General features: G+C 48.0%; 1 long non-coding RNA gene across 2 annotated transcripts in view; it reads right to left on the bottom strand.

Moving 5' to 3' along the window:
- LOC135810692 (uncharacterized) overlaps window positions 1–23,377 on the bottom strand; it is a 92,690-nt gene that overhangs the window by 42,722 nt on the left and 26,591 nt on the right. For both annotated transcript variants that reach the window (XR_010552327.1, XR_010552328.1), the window contains exon 5: window positions 22,738–22,814. This is a non-coding gene — a long non-coding RNA (uncharacterized LOC135810692). The remainder of the gene's footprint in view (window positions 1–22,737; window positions 22,815–23,377) is intronic.

Below are 23,377 nucleotides of genomic sequence, written 5' to 3' on the forward strand. Positions count from 1 at the left end.
CTAACTGCAACGGTATATACCCAGACCACACACCAACCCTAACTGCACCGATATTATAGTCAGACCGCACACCAACCCTAACTGCAACGGCATATAGTCAGACCACACACCAACCCTAACTGCAACGGTATATAGCCAGACCACACACCAACCCTTACTGCAACGGTATATACCCAGACCACACACCAACCCTAACTGCACCGATATATGGGCCAGTGCATGCAATACCGTGTCTAAGGGCAAATTTTTGGAAAAAAAATTTTCCCTTGAAAATCAATCACAGGGGTCTAAAGAACACCTCTGTGGAAGATAAAGTTGGATATCATATTTGAAAGTATACAGAGACCATGATTTCTATGGCATTGTCCAACACGGAATATGCCTTATATTGCATTATCTACAGTGTTGCTGAAAACAGCTACAGGTTTGCGAGGCAGACTTTAGTCTTGCCCAAGACATTCAGTGAAGGCTGCCTTGTTCTCCGCATGACAAAACCCAGCAACATTGTCCAGCAAGTACTTTCGGCGTAGAGCTGACAAGCCTGCTTCTGGAAGCACATCAGGAAGAGAGCTGCTTGAGAAGCCTGTGGTGTCACTGGGATTACGCAGCAGCTGGATGGTGTCACCTTCTTCAGCAGCCGACGTTTTTTTCATCTTGATTTTGCCTGGTTGTTCTTTGGTCATGTTGAAATGCTGGTACTGTGTTATGCCAGCAAGGCGCTTGAAGTAACCCTGAAGAAAGGAATCCCAGTCCCTCCACTCCCAGTTTTTCGTACTGGCGACGTTCGAGCAAGCAGATTCCGTAACGACACTCACGAGCTGCTCCATCGTGTCAATATCACCTAGTCGGTACTTTTGCTTCGCAAGACCGAATCCTCCATCAACTGAACACCGAGTGTGGCCGACCACCATAAAGGAGATATCAATCTGATCCTCCAGTCCGCATAGCAAACTCCAGCAAAGATACGCCATCATTGTTTTGTTTTTGTTTTGGCCGCAACAGTTGTCACAGTGGAGGTGGAGCTTGCGGCCATGAACGGAGCTCTCAAGGTAAGCATGTAGCATTGATATCACACAGTTAGGGTTGTGATTCAGCTTGTTGTCTTCTCCTATTGTTTGACCCTCATGGTAGAGATGATGAATTTGCTCTTTGGATGCTTCATTGACGATGCCGAAGTCATTCACACGGAACATAACTTTGTAGTAGACCGGCCCTGGTTGTCTCGCGTGCTGAGGCAGGACGAATTGCTCGGCAAAGTCGAAAGTCAAATGAGTAAATTCAGGGTTGGCTGGATTGGCCACCAGAGATTCGGATGCCTGTTCAATCACTGTCGTGTAGAACTCGCGCTCTTTTTGTGCAAGGACCACATGGTCACGGAGCGCTTCCGTCGCAGAAATCTTTTCATCCTCTGCACGAGCAGAACGAATATCGTCCCTGAGCAGCTCACACTTGTTGCACACATCCATCCGCCGCGTCATAAACTTGATGGACTTGCACTTTTTCGTCCACAGGTACAAAAATGCACGGTAACCCAGGGTTTGCGCTTCACCGGACTGCTTTACGTATTCGGAGTGTACGGACTTGTAAGTGGCAGATGCAGGTAAGTAGATGGGAGCTTCCTCACCTCTTCCTCTTGGGGCTGCAGGCATTGGGAGACCGAACACTAAGCTATAGTTCAATATGAACTGCTGTGCTCTGTCTCCCACTTCTGCTGGAAATTTGTTCCAAGGCACATTGCCAACGTTTCCGTGAGCACCTGGGTGACAGCTACCATTCTCCACATCCAGTTGCAGACGACGCAAACGCGTTCTGCCAACCATATGCAGCTTCATGAACGCGGTGCGACACACAATGTGGCCCATCACAGTATAACCAAATGTGATGCGCGTACGCTCCGGATCCGCTGCGGAAGCTGCAGAAGCTGTCGACTGATTATGTACGACAGGGTCGTCGCGTGTGCAGCGCGCAGCCAGCACACCAATCAAAAAAATGTCGAGCTCTTTGGATTTCATTGCCGAGACTTGGTCTTGGTAGTGAAGGATTGAGTTCGAAGTGAAGCTGCTATAGTGGTTGCTCTGCACGCAGCCACAGCCTTGAAGAATCAGAGAGTCCACAGCGGCAACGCTCTGAAGCGCGTCTTGTTCATCGTCTTCATCGTCGCTTGCTGAATCAGTGTCTCCACCTGATTCCTCGGCACTCGACTCACCTTCAAGCTCAACCCAGGAGTCTTCCACGCGCGGGCGCTTAGCAGGAGGCTCATCAGACTCACTACCAGACAGTGAGCGAGTGCAGCTGCTAGTTGCCGACTCCTCCGACTCGCCAAAGAAACTGTCGTCTTCCGCCTCGAGAACTTTGCCGATCTCTTCGGAGGCGCCGATAATCACGCGGGCGGTACAGCCGGACCGACGTGCTGCTCGGCTTCTACCTCGAGTGTGACTACTCACAGGCCCTTCCTCAAGTGCTTCTTCCAACTCCTGCTGTGCCACCACGTCCATGATGATTGATGAAAGTCGATCGCTTGTCGCTTCTCTTGAGATCGAGCTGGAATGTCGACAAGATCAGCGATCAAGCTAAAAAAATGTTTGCTCTTCTTTCCGATCGATTTTCTCAAAATTCTGAAAGAAATCGGTTTCCACCGAAGACACGTTTTCGCATGCACTGGCCCATATAGTCAGACCACACATCAACCCTAACTGCAACGGTATATAGCCAGACCACACACCAACCCTAACTGCAACGGTATATAGTCAGACCACACACCAACACTAACTGCAACGGTATATAGTCACACCACACACAAACTCTAACTGCAACGGTACATAGTCAGACCACACACCAACCCTAACTGCAACGGTATACAGTCAGACCACACACCAACCCTAACTGCCAGGGTATATGGTCAGACGCCTCACAAACCCTAACTGCAACGGTATATAGTCAGACCACACACCAACCCTAACTGCAACGGTCTATAGTCAGACCACACACCAACCCTAACTGCAACGGTATATAGTCAGACCACACACCAACCCTAACTGCAACGGTATATAGTCAGACCACACACCAACCCTAACTGCAACGGTATATAGACCACACACCAACCCTAACTGCAATGGTATATAGTCAGACCACACACCAACCCTAACTGCAACGGTATATAGTCAGACCACACACAAATTAGGGCTCAAACGATTAGTCCGATTAACCTTTTGAGTCCGGGCCCATTGAAAACCTCTGCCACGCAGTACAAAAATGACAAAATTTTAAATTCACTCTATGTGAGCAAACTTGATTTTAAACGATTCTTTCATGTATCCTGAGCACAGAACTGTTTTTGTTTTGGAAATACAACAAAAATATCAAAAGTTATGACCGTTTTCAGAAAGGTAGTTTTACCCGAATTTGGCGTTATATTTACAGTATTAACAGTATGTACATGATAACAGTGAACTGCTGTGCTCCTTTGCTCCAGCACCATCAAATTTGGCCATAGTCATACTCGGTGTGGTAGATTCCAAAGCAAGGCACTGAACACAGGCCTGGCTGCCCCGGACATGACATGCAGCACTCGCGGCTCTCCCTGCGCCTGCCTCTCGCCCAGCAAACGACGCACCGCTTCAGCGGCTTTTCCTTCTTGGGTGTTGGTGGGACAAATGCTGGATGGTGACGTCCAGTCAACCTGCTTGGGCTTTGGTGGTGACCCTGTGTGCGAGTCGGTGCTGCTGCAACAACATCAGGATGGCGTCCTGGGGCAGCTGGGCATACTTGGGCGGGCTCCGTAATCTCTGCCGCTGCTGGTAGCGGTTCAACTACTGCTGCTGCTGTCGCTGCTGCCGGATGAGGTTCCGTTGGCTCAGCTGGAGCTGGTCCGGATGCTGTTGCTGTTGGTACTGCTGCTGGTGCTTCTGCTGCTGCAGGTGCTGCTGCTGCTGCTGTTGGCGCTGCTGCTGTTGGTGCTGCTGCATCTAGATGTCGTCCCTTGACACCTTCGGCCAACAGCTCACTCATCGCAATTCGAATAAAATCATAGTGTTTTCGCTTGCCGCCAGCTTTCTGGTACAAGATGAACGCGTTCGGTAGCCCTTCCTCCAGGATATGTGTGCCGAGCTTTTTGTACCACTTGGTGGATTTGCGTGCAGCAGTGTAGTTTGAGAGCATGGCGTCGTTCCGGTCCACACCACCCATGTACCGGTTGTAGTCATGGACTACCTGTAGCTTCTTGACAGCCTTTCCTTCTCGATCACGCTTGCCAGTAGGCACAGCATTGGCACGGTGCAAAGTGGAGAGGAACATGACTTCCTTTGTGTCCTGAAGCTTTACGACAAGCGCTCCTTGCGAGCTACGGTATGTGTACTCTGATTTCTTCAGCTGCTTATAGCCAGTCAGTCGCTTCGGCAAACCAACCCGGTTTTTGCGGATGGTGCCGCATACACCGGTCTGGTGCTGACTGAGGTACTTGGCGAGTGGCAGGCTGGAATACCAATTGTCCACATACAGGTGGTGTCCCTGATTCTCAAGTGGAATCATCAGCTTTGCGACGACAGCGCCCGATGCTCCCAGCTGCTTCACCATGTCCGGGCTGAGATTGACATTATCTTTGCCGACGTACACAATGAAGTTGTACATATATCCAGAATCCTCGCACAGGGCAAAAATCTTGATACCAAATCGAGCACGCTTAGATGGAATAAATTGGCGAAAGCTCAGTCGGCCCTTCCACGCCACCAATTCCTCGTCGATGCAGATGGTTTTGCGTGGCGTGTACACTGCCTGAAAACGATCGATAAACAGATCTAACAGGCGGCGAATTTTCCGTAGCTTGTCAGCTTCGTCCGGTGCAGCGTTGTCCGAGAAATGCAGAAACATGAGGATACTCATGAATCTGTCCCGCTTCATGGCAGCCGAGAACGATGGCGTGGAAGTCAGTGCATCCTTACTCCAGTACTGGTCCAGTGCTGGCTTCCAGAGAATGCCTGTCGTCAGATAGAGCGCCAGGAAGATCTTCATTTCGGACATGGTCACCGGCTTCCAGCTCCGAGCAAGGGCGCGCGGTGCCAGGGTTTCCAGATTAGCGTCTATGTACCGTCGGGCAAAGCGATTGGTCTCGTCAACAAGTAGACTCCACATAGCATCGGTGAAGTACAAGCGCACATACTCGTATGGAGTCGCATCGTCAGGCATTTCCACTTGCATGCCAGGTGTGCCAGTGAACTGAGGTAGCAGAGGTGTGTTATCTTCTTTTTTCCAAATACCTACATGTGTGGCACATATGTAAAGAGAAAACCTAAATATACCATAGTATAGTCTGTAGCCAGTACACGCATTGCACATCAAGTCGTGATAATTTCAAATTTTCAAATTTTCACATTGCAAATATTTATTCTCCAAGTCGTCAAATTTATTCTTACCTTCAGAACCATCGTCATGGGCGCTCAGATTCTCGGTGGCAAGGACGTGGCTCTTGCATGAAAGGTCCTTGTCGCTCTCAATCTCCCCGCTCGCGGCACTGGCAGCGCCGTCACCTACGTCGTGTTGATCGCGCTCGTCGCCGTGCGTCACACCAATATCGTCAGGCGAACCAGGTATCGATACGAGATCCGGGAGCGACTCCTCGTCACTCCCGTCGCCAGAATCGAAGCTATCATCCCCTGACCACGGCTCGACATCGCTGTCAGGGTCCATGAAAACCTCCTGGAGGGCCTCTTCCGCGGCAAACCTACGACGAGCCATCTCTACAGATCGGCCAAATTTCAATTTTTTGAAATGTATGCACGCGCATGTAACTCCAGTTCAAACTTACGGAGCAACTCGCAGTTTTTTTTATACACTGTACTCGTACATACTAGGAGTCCACTGTGCAGCGGTACAGCTCAGATCGACGCCACGGAAGAACAGCATAATCGATGTAGTACCGTACAGACTCGTGACGTTCTAGAACGTCACGCGTGTCACAGTGGCAGTGGTCATGACGTGTCAGAACGTCACGCGTGCTCAAAGGGTTAACCGGTTGCAGACCGGTTACGAAGAATTAACGGCTAACCGATAAAGATAACGGCTACGCAGTAACTTTTCAGTCAATTTTTCAAGTATCAGGTCGTTGCAAAGTGTGCACTTTCGCGGGCTGTCGCATGCGTACGCAATTTCTGGGCTGTCAACTCGGTCATATCTGGTCTCTTGGTGTGAGAGTATGTATGAATGAGCATGCAAGAGAATGTACAAGTGTGCGTTGTACTGAATAGGGTACATTTTTTGAATGAGTATAGTCAAATATACGGTTAAAAAAGAGTCCGCAGGATTGCCGTGGCTTATAGGTTATAACCGGTTAACCGACCGTTAGCTTAGCAGTTAACCGTCAGGGGTAAAACCGTGACCGTTTGAGCCCTAACACAAACCCTAACTGCAACGGTATATAGTCAGACCACACACCAACCCTAACTGCATTGGTATATGAGCCAGCACAAGCGAAAACCCAGATAATGGACTTGGAGGGCGATTTTGAGATTTCAATACGAGAGCTTTCAGAATTTCATGCAGAAACCAATAAAAAAAACCAGACTCAAAAATCTCAAGAAACACCATAGATACAGTCATTTGTCTGCACCTATGTCCTTGCCAAACATACGGAAAATGATGTTCAAGCGCACGCAAACAATCCAGCGGTGTTGAACGAATAATTGATGGCCCAAACAAAGCTGTCCCAATGAAGCAGATGGAGAGTATTATTAAATCAAGTGAAAGATACTGTACATATAGGTAACATGATATTGAGTCTTCTATACATCATAGCATCAAGAGACTCTTTAGAGTACATGAGGGCATCTACGCAAATAGGCGTAATCAAGAGCAATGTTACGCAAGTGTGTAACTGAGCAATGGCACAAGTATATACACGAAAATAGAAACGAATGTGAAATGATCAAAGTGCTATGTCAGGCTGGTCGGCGAGGATGTTGTCTCACTCTGCAGATGCAGAAGGTGGCGGGCAAACTTCATCTTGAAACTCTGATGGAACATGCTCGCGAATGTGAGAAAAGAGGTACTGCTGCCTCTCTGCAGTCAGTCCTGCAGGACTGAGGACTTTCGGCAGACCAGCACGAAGCAAATCTTCTGCAGGCACTTTCAGCAAGGCAAGCCTCTGCTCAGCAGCATGAACATTCTCTTTGCAATACACTACACCAGGCTCAGCACAGGAAAAGCGCATGTAGTGAAGCTTGGAAATGCCGACCAAGGGCTTAAAGAACTGCATAAAGAACTTATCCCACTCACGCCACTCCAGATTGGAGCCAGGAATAAGCTGCGCCTGATTGCATGCAGCACTACCATTCACTACATCAGCTAACTGGGCCATGCTATAGATATTATTGCGCCTATAGCTGCGTTTCAGCAAACCAAAGCAGCCATCGACCAAACATCTGGTGTGGCCTGTGATCATGAAATGCAGCTCAATACACTTATGCAAGCCAGACATACAGCGCCATGCAAGGTAGGAAACAACAGTTTTATTCTTGTTCTGGCCACAGCAATTATCTGCAGAGAGGATACACTGTTCTTCGCCATAACCATGGTGTGCGAAGAAATGGTGGAGGAGACTTACAACGCTGTTGGGGCCATGGCTCTTGGAGCCATTTGTGCCGATGGTGTCCGTCTCGTCAATCAAGTAGTTCACTTGGTGCGGAACAGCTTCGTTGTTCACCCCAAACACCTGCACTTTCCTTGGAACTTAGTAGAGAGGATCTACTTGTCGCCACTCCTGAGGTATGCTGACGTTTTGCGCAAAATCAAATGTATAATGCGTTTTGAACGTGGCTTGCGAGCATGGAGCACATGGTGGCGCACACTGGGCACTGGCTTGTAGCTGTTCGGCAGCAGAGATAGTAGCGCCACGATAGTAGTCTCTCTCATGTTGTGCTGCTTCAATGTGGTCTTGCAGTGCTGCACAGGCGGCCACCTTATCCTGCTCAGTCAAAGCTGACATGACCCGACGGCGTAGTTTCTCGCACAGATCACACACGTCAGTCCGTGGAGACATAAATTTCAAATGCGGCGTACATTGGTGCCAGATGCTGCGGAAGGAAGATTCTCCCATGACACGAATGCCAGCCGAGTTCCCTGCAGTAACATACAGTTTGTGCACAGCCTTGTATGTCTGGCTTGCAGGCAAAAACACGGGAGGAACGCCATCTCGACCATGTAGTGGTGCAGGGTGTGGGATGCCATAGTGTTCGCCGTGAGACTTTATGAAAGTAACCGCGTATTTGACTTCCTCAAACGTGAAAGCGTTTGATGGTCGTCGACCAGCATTGCCGTGTCGCCGCGCCGTTGCACCGTTGCTTTCCACGTGCTTACACAAACTCCACAGTTTATCTTTCTTGATGTTAAAGATGTAGCGGAACGCACCGGCACACACTCGCTTGCTCTGGAAAGCGTACTTGAAAGCTGAGCGTTTACGCTTTTTCTGGTGGACAGTGAGCTTGTCTCCACAATGCATAGCCTCCAGCACACCACTCAGCAGTAAATCAAAATCAGGTCGCTCCAGCTCTGCCATGTTCAGCCGATTCTGATCAACATCTTCAATAGAAAATAGTGACAAACAATTTTTTGAACATCCACATCTTGGCAAAACTGTGGCTGCAGTTGCAGCATGTTGGGGAACGTCCATACCAGCATCTAGGTCCTCAAATACATCGTCAGTATCGCTTGTCTCTTCTTCTCCATCACCGTCGTCGGTGCTGCTCAGTTCATCATACCGATGGGCAGCAATATCGATGTCGAGCTCCTTGTCGAGGAAATGGCTGTCACTACTGTCATCATCGTCGTCAGATTCCTCCAAAACATTTTGGACAGGTGGCCCGTCAAGAGCAACTGAGCGTACAAATTCTTCCTCGTCTTCAAGGAGCAGAGCAGCGAGGGCATCGTCCACGGTGAACGTAGCTCGTCTGCTCATGCTGTCAAAGAATCATCGACTTACTTCAAAGGCCAAACTATTTTCAAATTTCAGAGCGAAGAGTGCAAGCACGATCCTCCAAAGTAAAATCGACTTCAGTCAAGCGACCGAAACTCAGCCGTCCCTTGACGGATTTCCTTCAAATAAAAAGCACAAGAAAGCTGAGGAACTCAGCTGCGCGATGGTCCGCGCCATAGAACACTACGTCACATACTTGTGACGTAGCGAAGCATTGAACACGCGACACGCTTCGCTGAATGGGGATTTCCCGTATTCAAACTTCTCAAGCCGTTTTCTCAGTTCATGACGTAGCTCCGTTATCCGGTTTTTCGCTTGCGCTGGCTCATATAGTCAGACCACACACCAACCCTAACTGCAACGGTATATAGTCAGACCACACACCAACCCGAACTGCAACGGTATATAGTCCGAACACACAACAACACTAACTGCAACGGTATATAGTCACACCACACACCAACCCTAACTGCAACGGTATATAGTCAGACCACACACCAACCCTAACTGCAACGGTATATACCCAGACCACACACCAACCCTAACTGCACCGATATATAGTCAGACCGCACACCAACCCTAACTGCAACAGCATATAGTCAGACCACACACCAACCCTAACTGCAACGGTATATAGCCAGACCACACACCAACCCTTACTGCAACGGTATATACCCAGACCACACACCAACCCTAACTGCACCGATATATAGTCAGACCACACATCAACCCTAACTGCAACGGTATATAGCCGGACCACACAACAACCCTAACTGCAACGGTATATAGTCAGACCACACACCAACCCTAACTGCAACGGTATATAGCCAGACCACACACCAACACTAACTGCAACGGTATATAGTCACACCACACACAAACTCTAACTGCAACGGTACATAGTCAGACCACACACCAACCCTAACTGCAACGGTATACAGTCAGACCACACACCAACCCTAACTGCAACGGTATATGGTCAGACGCCTCACAAACCCTAACTGCAACGGTATATAGCCAGACCACACACCAACCCTAACTGCAACGGTCTATAGTCAGACCACACACCAACCCTAACTGCAATGGTATATAGTCAGACCACACACCAACCCTAACTGCAACGGTATATAGTCAGACCACACACCAACCCTAACTGCAACGGTATATAGTCAGACCACACACCAACCCTAACTGCAACGGTATATAGTCCGACCACACACCAACCCTAACTGCAACGGTATATAGTCAGACCACACACCAACCCTAACTGCAACGGTATATAGTCAGACCACACACCAACCCTAACTGCAACGGTATATAGTCCGACCACACACCAACCCTAACTGCAACGGTATATAGTCAGACCACACACCAACCCTAACTGCAACGGTATATAGTCAGACCACACACCAACCCGAACTGCAACGGTATATAGTCAGACCACACAACAACACTAACTGCAACGGTATATAGTCAGACCACACACCAACCCTAACTGCAACGGTATATAGACCACACACCAACCCTAACTCCAATGGTATATAGTCAGACCACACACCAACCCTAACTGCAACGGTATATAGTCAGACCACACACAAACCCTAACTGCATCGGTATATAGTCAGACCACACACCAACCCTAACTGCAACGGTATATAGTCACACCACACACCAACCCGAACTGCAACGGTATATAGTCAGACCACACAACAACACTAACTGCAACGGTATATAGCCAGCCCACACACCAACCCTAACTGCAATGGTATATAGTCAGACCGCACACCAACCCTAACTGCAACGGTATATAGTCAGACCACGCACCAACCCTAACTGCAACGGTATATAGTCAGACCACACACCAACCCTAACTGCAACGGTATATACCCAGACCACACACCAACCCTAACTGCACCGATATAATTATAGTCAGACCGCACACCAACCCTAACTGCAACGGCATATAGTCAGACCACACACCAACCCTAACTGCAACGGTATATAGCCAGACCACACACCAACCCTTACTGCAACGGTATATACCCAGACCACACACCAACCCTAACTGCACCAATATATAGTCAGACCACACATCAACCCTAACTGCAACGGTATATAGTCAGACCACACACCAACACTAACTGCAACGGTATATAGTCAGACCACACACCAACACTAACTGCAACGGTATATAGTCACACCACACACAAACTCTAACTGCAACGGTACATAGTCAGACCACACACCAACCCTAACTGCAACGGTATACAGTCAGACCACACACCAACCCTAACTGCCAGGGTATATGGTCAGACGCCTCACAAACCCTAACTGCAACGGTATATGGTCAGACCACACACCAACCCTAACTGCAACGGTCTATAGTCAGACCACACACCAACCCTAACTGCAACGGTATATAGACCACACACCAACCCTAACTGCAATGGTATATAGTCAGACCACACACCAACCCTAACTGCAACGGTATATAGTCAGACCACACACAAACCCTAACTGCAACGGTATATAGTCAGACCACACACCAACCCTAACTGCATTGGTATATAGTCAGACCACACACCAACCCTAACTGCAACGGTATATAGTCAGACCACACACCAACCCGAACTGCAACGGTATATAGTCCGAACACACAACAACACTAACTGCAACGGTATATAGTCACACCACACACCAACCCTAACTGCAACGGTATATAGGCAGACCACACACCAACCCTAACTGCAACGGTATATAGCCAGCCCACACACCAACCCTAACTGCAACGGTATATAGTCAGACCACGCACCAACCCTAACTGCAACGGTATATAGCCAGACCACACACCAACCCTAACTGCAACGGTATATACCCAGACCACACACCAACCCTAACTGCACCGATATATAGTCAGACCGCACACCAACCCTAACTGCAACGGCATATAGTCAGACCACACACCAATCCTAACTGCAACGGTATATAGTCAGACCACACACCAACCCTAACTGCAACGGTATATACCCAGACCACACACCAACCCTAACTGCACCGATATATAGTCAGACCGCACACCAACCCTAACTGCAACGGCATATAGTCAGACCACACACCAACCCTAACTGCAACGGTATATAGCCAGACCACACACCAACCCTTACTGCAACGGTATATACCCAGACCACACACCAACCCTAACTGCACCGATATATAGTCAGACCACACATCAACCCTAACTGCAACGGTATATAGCCAGACCACACAACAACCCTAACTGCAACGGTATATAGTCAGACCACACACCAACCCTAACTGCAACGGTATATAGCCAGACCACACACCAACACTAACTGCAACGGTATATAGTCACACCACACACAAACTCTAACTGCAACGGTACATAGTCAGACCACACACCAACCCTAACTGCAACGGTATACAGTCAGACCACACACCAACCCTAACTGCCAGGGTATATGGTCAGACGCCTCACGAACCCTAACTGCAACGGTATATAGTCAGACCACACACCAACCCTAACTGCAACGGTATATAGTCAGACCACACACAAACCCTAACTGCAACGGTATATAGTCAGACCACACACCAACCCTAACTGCATTGGTATATAGTCAGACCACACACCAACCCTAACTGCAACGGTATATAGTCAGACCACACACCAACCCGAACTGCAACGGTATATAGTCAGACCACACAACAAGACTAACTGCAACGGTATATAGTCACACCACACACCAACCCTAACTGCAACGGTATATAGGCAGACCACACACCAACCCTAACTGCAACGGTATATAGCCAGACCACGCAACAACACTAACTGCAACGGTATATAGTCAGACCACACACCAACCCTAACTGCAACGGTATATACCCAGACCACACACCAACCCTAACTGCACCGATATATAGTCAGACCGCACACCAACCCTAACTGCAACGGCATATAGTCAGACCACACACCAACCCTAACTGCAACGGTATATAGCCAGACCACACACCAACCCTTACTGCAACGGTATATACCCAGACCACACACCAACCCTAACTGCAACGGTATATAGTCACACCACACACCAACCCTTACTGCAACGGTATATACCCAGACCACACACCAACCCTAACTGCACCGATATATAGTCAGACCACACATCAACCCTAACTGCAACGGTATAAAGCCAGACCACACAACAACCCTAACTGCAACGGTATATAGTCAGACCACACACCAACCCGAACTGCAACGGTATATAGCCAGACCACACACCAACCCTTACTGCAACGGTATATACCCAGACCACACACCAACCCTAACTGCACCGATATATAGTCAGACCACACATCAACCCTAACTGCAACGGTATAAAGCCAGACCACACAACAACCCTAACTGCAACGGTATATAGTCAGACCACACACCAACCCGAACTGCAACGGTATATAGTCAGACCACACACCAACACTAACTGCAACGGTATATAGTCACACCACACACAAACTCTAACTGCAACGGTACATAGTCAGACCACACACCAACCCTAACTGCAACGGTATACAGTCAGACCACACACCAACCCTAACTGCCAGGGTATATGGTCAGACGCCTCACAAACCCTAACTGCAACGGTATATAGTCAGACCACACACCAACCCTAACTGCAACGGTATATAGTCAGACCACACACAAACCCTAACTGCAACGGTATATAGTCAGACCACACACCAACCCTAACTGCATTGGTATATAGTCAGACCACACACCAACCCTAACTGCAACGGTATATAGTCAGACCACACACCAACCCGAACTGCAACGGTATATAGTCCGAACACACAACAACACTAACTGCAACGGTATATAGTCACACCACACACCAACCCTAACTGCAACGGTATATAGGCAGACCACACACCAACCTTAACTGCAACGGTATATAGCCAGCCCACACACCAACCCTAACTGCAACGGTATATAGTCAGACCACACACCAACCCTAACTGCAACGGTATATAGTCAGACCACACACCAACCCTAACTGCAACGGTATATAGTCAGACCACACACCAACCCTAACTGCAACGGTATATACCCAGACCACACACCAACCCTAACTGCACCGATATATAGTCAGACCGCACACCAACCCTAACTGCAACGGTATATAGTCAGACCACACACCAACCCTAACTGCAACGGTATATAGTCAGACCACACACCAACCCTAACTGCAACGGTATATAGTCAGACCACACACCAACCCTAACTGCAACGGTATATACCCAGACCACACACCAACCCTAACTGCACCGATATATAGTCAGACCGCACACCAACCCTAACTGCAACGGTATATAGTCAGACCACACACCAACCCTAACTGCAACGGTATATAGTCAGACCACGCACCAACCCTAACTGCAACGGTATATAGTCAGACCACACACCAACCCTAACTGCAACGGTATATAGTCAGACCACACACCAACCCTAACTGCAACGGTATATACCCAGACCACACACCAACCCTAACTGCACCGATATATAGTCAGACCGCACACCAACCCTAACTGCAACGGTATATAGTCAGACCACACACCAACCCTAACTGCAACGGTATATACCCAGACCACACACCAACCCTAACTGCACCGATATATAGTCAGACCGCACACCAACCCTAACTGCAACGGCATATAGTCAGACCACACACAAACCCTAACTGCAATGGTATATAGTCAGACCACACACCAACCCTAACTGCAACGGTATATACCCAGACCACACACCAACCCTAACTGCACCGATATATAGTCAGACCACACACCAACCCTAACTGCAACGGTATAGAGCCAGACCACACAACAACCCTAACTGCAACGGTATATAGTCAGACCACACACCAACCCTAACTGCAACGGTATACAGTCAGACCACACACCAACACTAACTGCAACGGTATATAGTCACACCACACACAAACTCTAACTGCAACGGTATATAGTCAGACCACACACCAACCCTAACTGCAACGGTATACAGTCAGACCCCACACCAACCCTAACTGCCAGGGTATATGGTCAGACGCCTCACAAACCCTAACTGCAACGGTATATAGTCAGACCACACACCAACCCTAACTACAACGGTCTATAGTCAGACCACACACCAACCCTAACTGCAACGGTATATAGACCACACACCAACCCTAACTGCAATGGTATATAGTCAGACCACACACCAACCCGAACTGCAACGGTATATAGTCCGAACACACAACAACACTAACTGCAACGGTATATAGTCAGACCACACACAAACCCTAACTGCAACGGTATATAGTCAGACCACACACCAACCCTAACTGCAATGGTATATAGTCAGACCACACACCAGCCCTAACTGCAACGGTATATAGTCAGACCACACACCAACGCTAACTGCAACGGTACATAGCCAGACCACACACCAACCCTAACTGCAACGGTATATAGTCAGACCACGCACCAACCCTAACTGCAACGGTATATACCCAGACCACACACCAACCCTAACTGCACCGATATATAGTCAGACCGCACACCAACCCTAACTGCAACGGCATATAGTCAGACCACACACCGACCCTAACTGCAACGGTATATAGCCAGACCACACACCAACCCTTACTGCAACGGTATATACCCAGACCACACACCAACCCTAACTGCACCGATATATAGTCAGACCACACACCAACCCTAACTGCAACGGTATATAGCCAGACCACACAACAACCCTAACTGCAACGGTATATAGTCAGACCACACACCAACCCTAACTGCAACGGTATATAGTCAGACCACACACCAACACTAACTGCAACGGTATATAGTCACACCACACACAAACTCTAACTGCAACGGTATATAGTCAGACCACACACCAACCCTAACTGCAACGGTATACAGTCAGACCACACACCAACCCTAACTGCCAGGGTATATGGTCAGACGCCTCACAAACCCTAACTGCAACGGTATATAGTCAGACCACACACCAACCCTAACTGCAACGGTCTATAGTCAGACCACACACCAACCCTAACTGCAACGGTATATAGACCACACACCAACCCTAACTGCAATGGTATATAGTCAGACCACACACCAACCCTAACTGCAACGGTATATAGTCAGACCACACACAAACCCTAACTGCAACGGTATATAGTCAGACCACACACCAACCCTAACTGCATTGGTATATAGTCAGACCACACACCAACCCTAACTGCAACGGTATATAGTCAGACCACACACCAACCCTAACTGCAATGGTATATAGTCCGAACACGCAACAACACTAACTGCAACGGTATATAGTCACACCACACACAAACTCTAACTGCAACGGTATATAGTCAGACCACACACCAACCCTAACTGCAACGGTATACAGTCAGACCACACACCAACCCTAACTGCCAGGGTATATGGTCAGACGCCTCACAAACCCTAACTGCAACGGTATATAGTCAGACCACACACCAACCCTAACTGCAACGGTCTATAGTCAGACCACACACCAACCCTAACTGCAACGGTATATAGACCACACACCAACCCTAACTGCAATGGTATATAGTCAGACCACACACCAACCCTAACTGCAACGGCATATAGTCAGACCACACACAAACCCTAACTGCAACGGTATATAGTCAGACCACACACCAACCCTAACTGCAACGGTCTATAGTCAGACCACACACCAACCCTAACTGCATTGGTATATAGTCAGACCACACACCAACCCTAACTGCAACGGTATAAAGTCAGACCACACACCGACCCGAACTGCAACGGTATATAGTCCGAACACACAACAACACTAACTGCAACGGTATATAGTCAGACCACACACAAACCCTAACTGCAACGGTATATAGTCAAACCACACACCAACCCTAACTGCAATGGTATATAGTCAGACCACACACCAGCCCTAACTGCAACAGTATATAGTCAGACCACACACCAACCCTAACTGCAACGGTATATAGTCAGACCACACACCAACCCTAACTGCAACGGTATATAGTCAGACCACACACCAACCCTAACTGCAACGGTATATAGTCAGACCACGCACCAACCCTAACTGCAACGGTATATAGTCAGACCACACACCAACCCTAACTGCAACGGTATATAGCCAGACCACACACCAACCCTAACTGCAACGGTATATACCCAGACCACACACCAACCCTAACTGCACCGATATATAGTCAGACCGCACACCAACCCTAACTGCAACGGCATATAGTTAGACCACACAACAACCCTAACTGCAACGGCATATAGTCAGACTACACACCAACCCTAACTGCAACGGTATATAGTCAGACCACACACCAACCCTAACTGCAACGGTATATAGTCACACCACACACAAACTCTAACTGCAACGGTATATAGTCAGACCACACACCAACCCTAACTGCAACGGTATACAGTCAGACCACACACCAACCCTAACTGCCAGGGTATATGGTCAGACGCCTCACAAACCCTAACTGCAACGGTATATAGTCAGACCACACACCAACCCTAACTGCAACGGCATATAGACCACACACCAACCCTAACTGCAATGGTATATAGTCAGACCACACACCAACCCTAACTGCAACGGTATATAGTCACACCACACACAAACCCTAACTGCAACGGTATATAGTCAGACCACACACCAACCCTAACTGCCAGGGTATATGGTCAGACGCCTCACAAACCCTAACTGCAACGGTATATAGTCAGACCACACACCAACCCTAACTGCAACGGTCTATAGTCAGACCACACACCAACCCTAACTGCAATGGTACATATGCAGACCACACACCAACCCTAAGTGCAACGGTATATAGTCAGACCACACTCCAACCCTAACTGCAACCGTATATAGTCAGACCGCACACCAACCCTAACTGCAACGGTATATAGTCAGACCACACACCAACCCTAACTGCAACGGTATATACCCAGACCACACACCAACCCTAACTGCAACGGTATACAATCAGACCACACACCAACCCTAACTGCAACCGTATATAGTCAGAACACACCAACCCTTACTGCAACGGTATATAGTCAGACCACACACCAACATGATTTTTTGCGCACGCGCAAAAATATGTTAACACAGAAGGCGCATGCTCTGTTCCTAACAAACTCTCACGCGCTCATTGTTCTCCGAAGTCCACTGTTCCTGATTTCAGTTCTTGCTTTGTCCGCATTGGCAGTGGATTTCTTTCTATATATAGTCAGACCACACACCAACCCTAACTGCAACGGTATATAGTCAGACCACACACCAACCCTAACTGCAACGGTATATAGTCAGACCACACACCAACCCTAACTGCAACGGTATATACCCAGACCACACACCAACCCTAACTGCAACGGTATATAGTCAGACCACACAACAACCCTAACTGCAACGGTATATAGTCAGACCACACACCAACCCTAACTGCAACGGTATATACCCAGACCACACACCAACCCTAACTGCAACGGTATATAGCCAGACCACACACCAACCCTAACTGCAACGGTATATACTCAGACTACACACCAACCCTAACTGCAACGGTATATAGTCACACCACACACCAACCCTAACTGCAACGGTATATACCCAGACCACACACCAACCCTAACTGCAACGGTATATAGTCAGACCACACACCAACCCTAACTGCAACGGTATATAGCCAGACCACACACCAACCCTAACTGCAACGGTATATAGCCAGACCACACACCAACCCTAACTGCAACGGTATATAGTCAGACCACACAACAACCCTAACTGCAACGGTATATAGTCAGACCACACACAAACCCTAACTGCAATGGTATATAGTCAGACCACACACCAACCCTAACTGCAACGGTATATAGTCAGACCACACACCAACCCTAACTGCAACGGTATATAGCCAGACCACACACCAACCCTAACTGCAACGGTATATAGTCAGACCACGCACCAACCCTAACTGCAACGGTATATACCCAGACCACACACCAACCCTAACTGCAACGGTATATAGCCAGACCACACACCAACCCTAACTGCAACGGTATATAGCCAGACCACACACCAACCCTAACTGCAACGGTATATACCCAGACCACACACCAACCCTAACTGCAACGGTATATAGTCAGACCACACACCAACCCTAACTGCAACGGTATTATAGTCAGACCACGCACCAACCCTAACTGCAACGGTATATAGCCAGACCACACACCAACCCTAACTGCAACGGTATATAGTCACACCACACACCAACCCTAACTGCAATGGTATATAGTCAGACCACACACCAACCCTAACTGCAACGGTATATAGTCACACCACACACCAACCCTAACTGCAACGGTATATAGTCAGACCACACACCAACCCTAACTGCAACGGTATATAGCCAGACCACACACCAACCCTAATTGCAACGGTATATACCCAGACCACACACCAACCCTAACTGCACCGATATATAGTCAGACCGCACACCAACCCTAACTGCAACGGTATATAGTCAGACCACACACCAACCCTAACTGCAACGGTATATAGTCAGACCACACACCAACCCTAACTGCAACGGTATATAGCCAGACCACACACCAACCCTAACTGCAACGGTATATACCCAGACCACACACCAACCCTAACTGCACCAATATATATAGTCAGACCGCACACCAACCCTAACTGCAACGGTATATAGTCAGACCACACACCAACCCTAACTGCAACGGTATATAGTCAGACCACACACCAACCCTAACTGCAACGGTATATAGTCAGACCACACACCAACCCTAACTGCAATGGAATATAGTCAGACCACACACCAACCCTAACTGCAACGGTATATACTCAGACCACACACCAACCCTAACTGCAACGGTATATAGTCAGACCACACACCAACCCTAACTGCAACGGTCTATACCCAGAACACACAACATTAGCAAGACTAGACTGATTGATATTGATATCATTATTTCATTCCTTCGGCGATTGTCTTCTTCGTAAAACGAATGATATCATGTCTTTGCCGAACACTAGCGCTAATACACACAAACTGGACAACACTACGTCACGACTTACAACTCCACAACAAGTTACCAGACTCAGCACCAGACCTGCTGGCACACTAATGCTACAACATAATGATGGAAATACAGAATGACACTATGGCACAGTGTTATCACAACACACCGACACTAGGACACCCTGACACAAAACACTGACACCAGGACACACTGACAGTGTGACATGTCCCGAGGCTATTATTGACACCAAGGGTTGCTTCAGATTGACCCGAACATACAACGGTACGCAGCATAAACTCCACATATAGATGTTGGAATTGTTCGGAAGTTCGAAGCCTTGTAGATCTTCTTCCACTTCGACTTCCATCAAGCGTGATTCTTGTACTTCAAATTGATGAAAGACTGAGTATGGTGAATTGATCTCATCAAAGCCAATCACTACACAATAACTCCAGAGTGACAAGAAAACTTGGCCTTATTTCATCGAAAACTTGTGTCACACAGCTTTGCACTCGCTGTAACGAGCACTTTTAGCAGTGACAAGAAGCCTAGCTTATGATTGGACTAGATACTATTACGTTGCTGTGAGTACATTGCAGAAGTGAGATCAAAGGCAATGTGCCTTTATCGTCAGGACATCTTTTTCGTTTCTTTGCCATCTACTAATGCACCAGATAAGCAACAAGAAATGGGCAAGATGAAGGTACCAATAAAGTTAAAGATGGCAGATCTAACCCAAAAGAAACTTTGCCATACACTACCGAAACATTGATGCTAATGCGTATGCTGTGCTACTAAGGCGCACGCACTGATTCCAGGGCACCTTGAAACCATGAAACTGCATTGTAGTACGACACAGTAATAGCCAAAGCTTGAAGTAGGGCTCACTGCTACGCTAACACAATGTCAAAAATACATTGGCATTACGGCACACATTGAGGCTAAGACACACTGACATTGTGACGCAAACACACCAACGCTTTATAACTCTATGATGCTGCGTTACAACATACACTGGTATCATAACATACACTGCCACTACCACAGATACAAAAAACTACAACAGACATCGACCATACAACAGACACCGACACTACAACAGACACCGACACTACAAAAGACACCAGTCTTTGTACCAGCTTCGGAGAACTGCACCTGGTCATCAGGCATGCAACCGGGCAAGGCACAGAAAACCTTAGTTCTCCCACTTGTTTATACGCAGAATGGTATGCGCTCTATTTATTTTATTTTCTGGCGGCAGGCAGATGGCACTCTCTTCCAGCTGACTGTCGACAGGCCCACTCTCTTGCTCTGTTCATTAAAGGGGAACTGTCACCAAAAAAATTCTTCGTCTTATCTTGTAGTTCTTTGGCTCCTGATCACGATGGTGTTATCCGTTGTTCTCTGCGATGGCTGGAAGTGGGTGAAAACTTGAAAAGAAGGTGCCCAAAATTGTCCCGAAGTACCGAGTGACGTCACGCCGGACTTGACCTCCACGCGTACATTCGTCATCAAAAACGAAGTCCAGCCCGTGTGCTCGTCGATCGAGCTAGCTGTTCCTATGTACGGTGCACGTGTGCCTTTTGAACTGTAACACAGATGGGTACGTCGTACCGAAGGAGAATGCCCAAGAGGCAGAGACCCACGTGGAGCTACACAGCCAAATCAAAATAAAAAGCAGCTGAGCTTTCACCTTTTTGACTTCTTCCGCAAGGATTAGTTTTATTTTGTGAGCACGGAAGTGCGTCGTTGTTTTGAACTTTTCGTGCGAGGAACAACACGATGATGAGTGCGTTTGCAGAAAACAGAACTCCTCCGGCCGGCGATAACACCACCAACCCGAGCCCCAAAGGAACGCAATGTAGTTATGTGAAGGCCACTCATCTGGCGATGTTGCTCAAGATGCAGATGACGAACTCCGACGTCTTTCATTTCAGAGCCGGGTGGGCAACATCGCCACCTTTGATACAACGACATCATTTTCAAGTACGAGGTATGTGTGTAACACTAACAGCAAACAAACATCCTTCCACTCCTTCGTAATCACAAATAAAACAAAGAGCTGGAGCTTCGTGGAGGGAGTACCAGTGCGACAAACTGCAGTCGACTTTTGTTTATTTTGTCCCTTTTTCAGTTTTTGGCGTTCTCATTGTGTACAAAGTACACATCGAGTGTTCGAGTTCAGAAGGCAAGCGTGCACCGTACATCGAACAGTTGGTTCGATCGACGAGCACACGGGCTGGACTTCGTTTTTCACGATGAAAGTACGCGTGGAGGTCAAGTCCGGCGTGACGTCACTCGGTACTTCGGGACAATTTTGGGCACCTTCTTTTCAAGTTTTCACCCACTTCCAGTCATCGCAGAGAAAAACGAATAACACCATCGTGATCAGGAGCCAAAGAACTACAAGATAAGACAAAGAAAAATTTTGGTGACAGTTCCCCTTTAACATGGTTAAACTTTCACCTAGGGTTCCCAGTAAAAAGGCAGTAGGCTGTTGGGACTCCCCTAGTAAAAAAATAAAAACTACTACTACTATTACTACCAGTATGACAACAGACATCGACACTGCAGCAGACACCAACACTACAACATACACTGACACTATAAAAGACACTAACCCTTCGTTGTCAGTGTCTTCAGCACGATTCTTCCAGTACGCCCCATCCCACTGACCCACACACAGAGCAACAGCTTCCTGTGTCAGAAAAGGAGAGTTCGGGGAGAAGACAATGAGTCAAATAAACAAGGGGAGACAACGAGAAAAAATTCAATGAGAGAAAGGGCAACAAGAGAAGGAGAACCAAAGAGTACATGCAAGAAGAGTCTGTGCACAGTGACGCACCCGAGCAGAGTCTGATCATAGCAGTGCATGCAGAGGCTCACTCCACGCGCAGCATCGCATGCAGAGGCTCACTCCACACGCACACCTCTGGCAAAAGAGGCCATTAGACCACTCAAAGGTCAAAAAGACAGCACTACAACGGACACTGGCACTAAAGCAGGCACTGACAATACGGCAGATACAGATAACATCATACACCAGCGCACGAAGACTCGTATGTTGCGATGCACTGCTACCCTGAGCCTGGGGCACACTGCGGCTATGGCACACTGGGGTATGGCACACTGGGGTATGGCACAATGACACTACGACATACTGGTACTTACTCAACACCACAACAACACAATGACACAATGACAGACAGGCACAATGACACTACGACATCCTGGTACTTACTCAACACTACAACACAATGA

Source organism: Sycon ciliatum, chromosome 2 (genome assembly GCF_964019385.1).
Source record: "Sycon ciliatum chromosome 2, ocSycCili1.1, whole genome shotgun sequence".
Classification (NCBI taxonomy): Eukaryota; Metazoa; Porifera; class Calcarea; order Leucosolenida; family Sycettidae; genus Sycon; species Sycon ciliatum.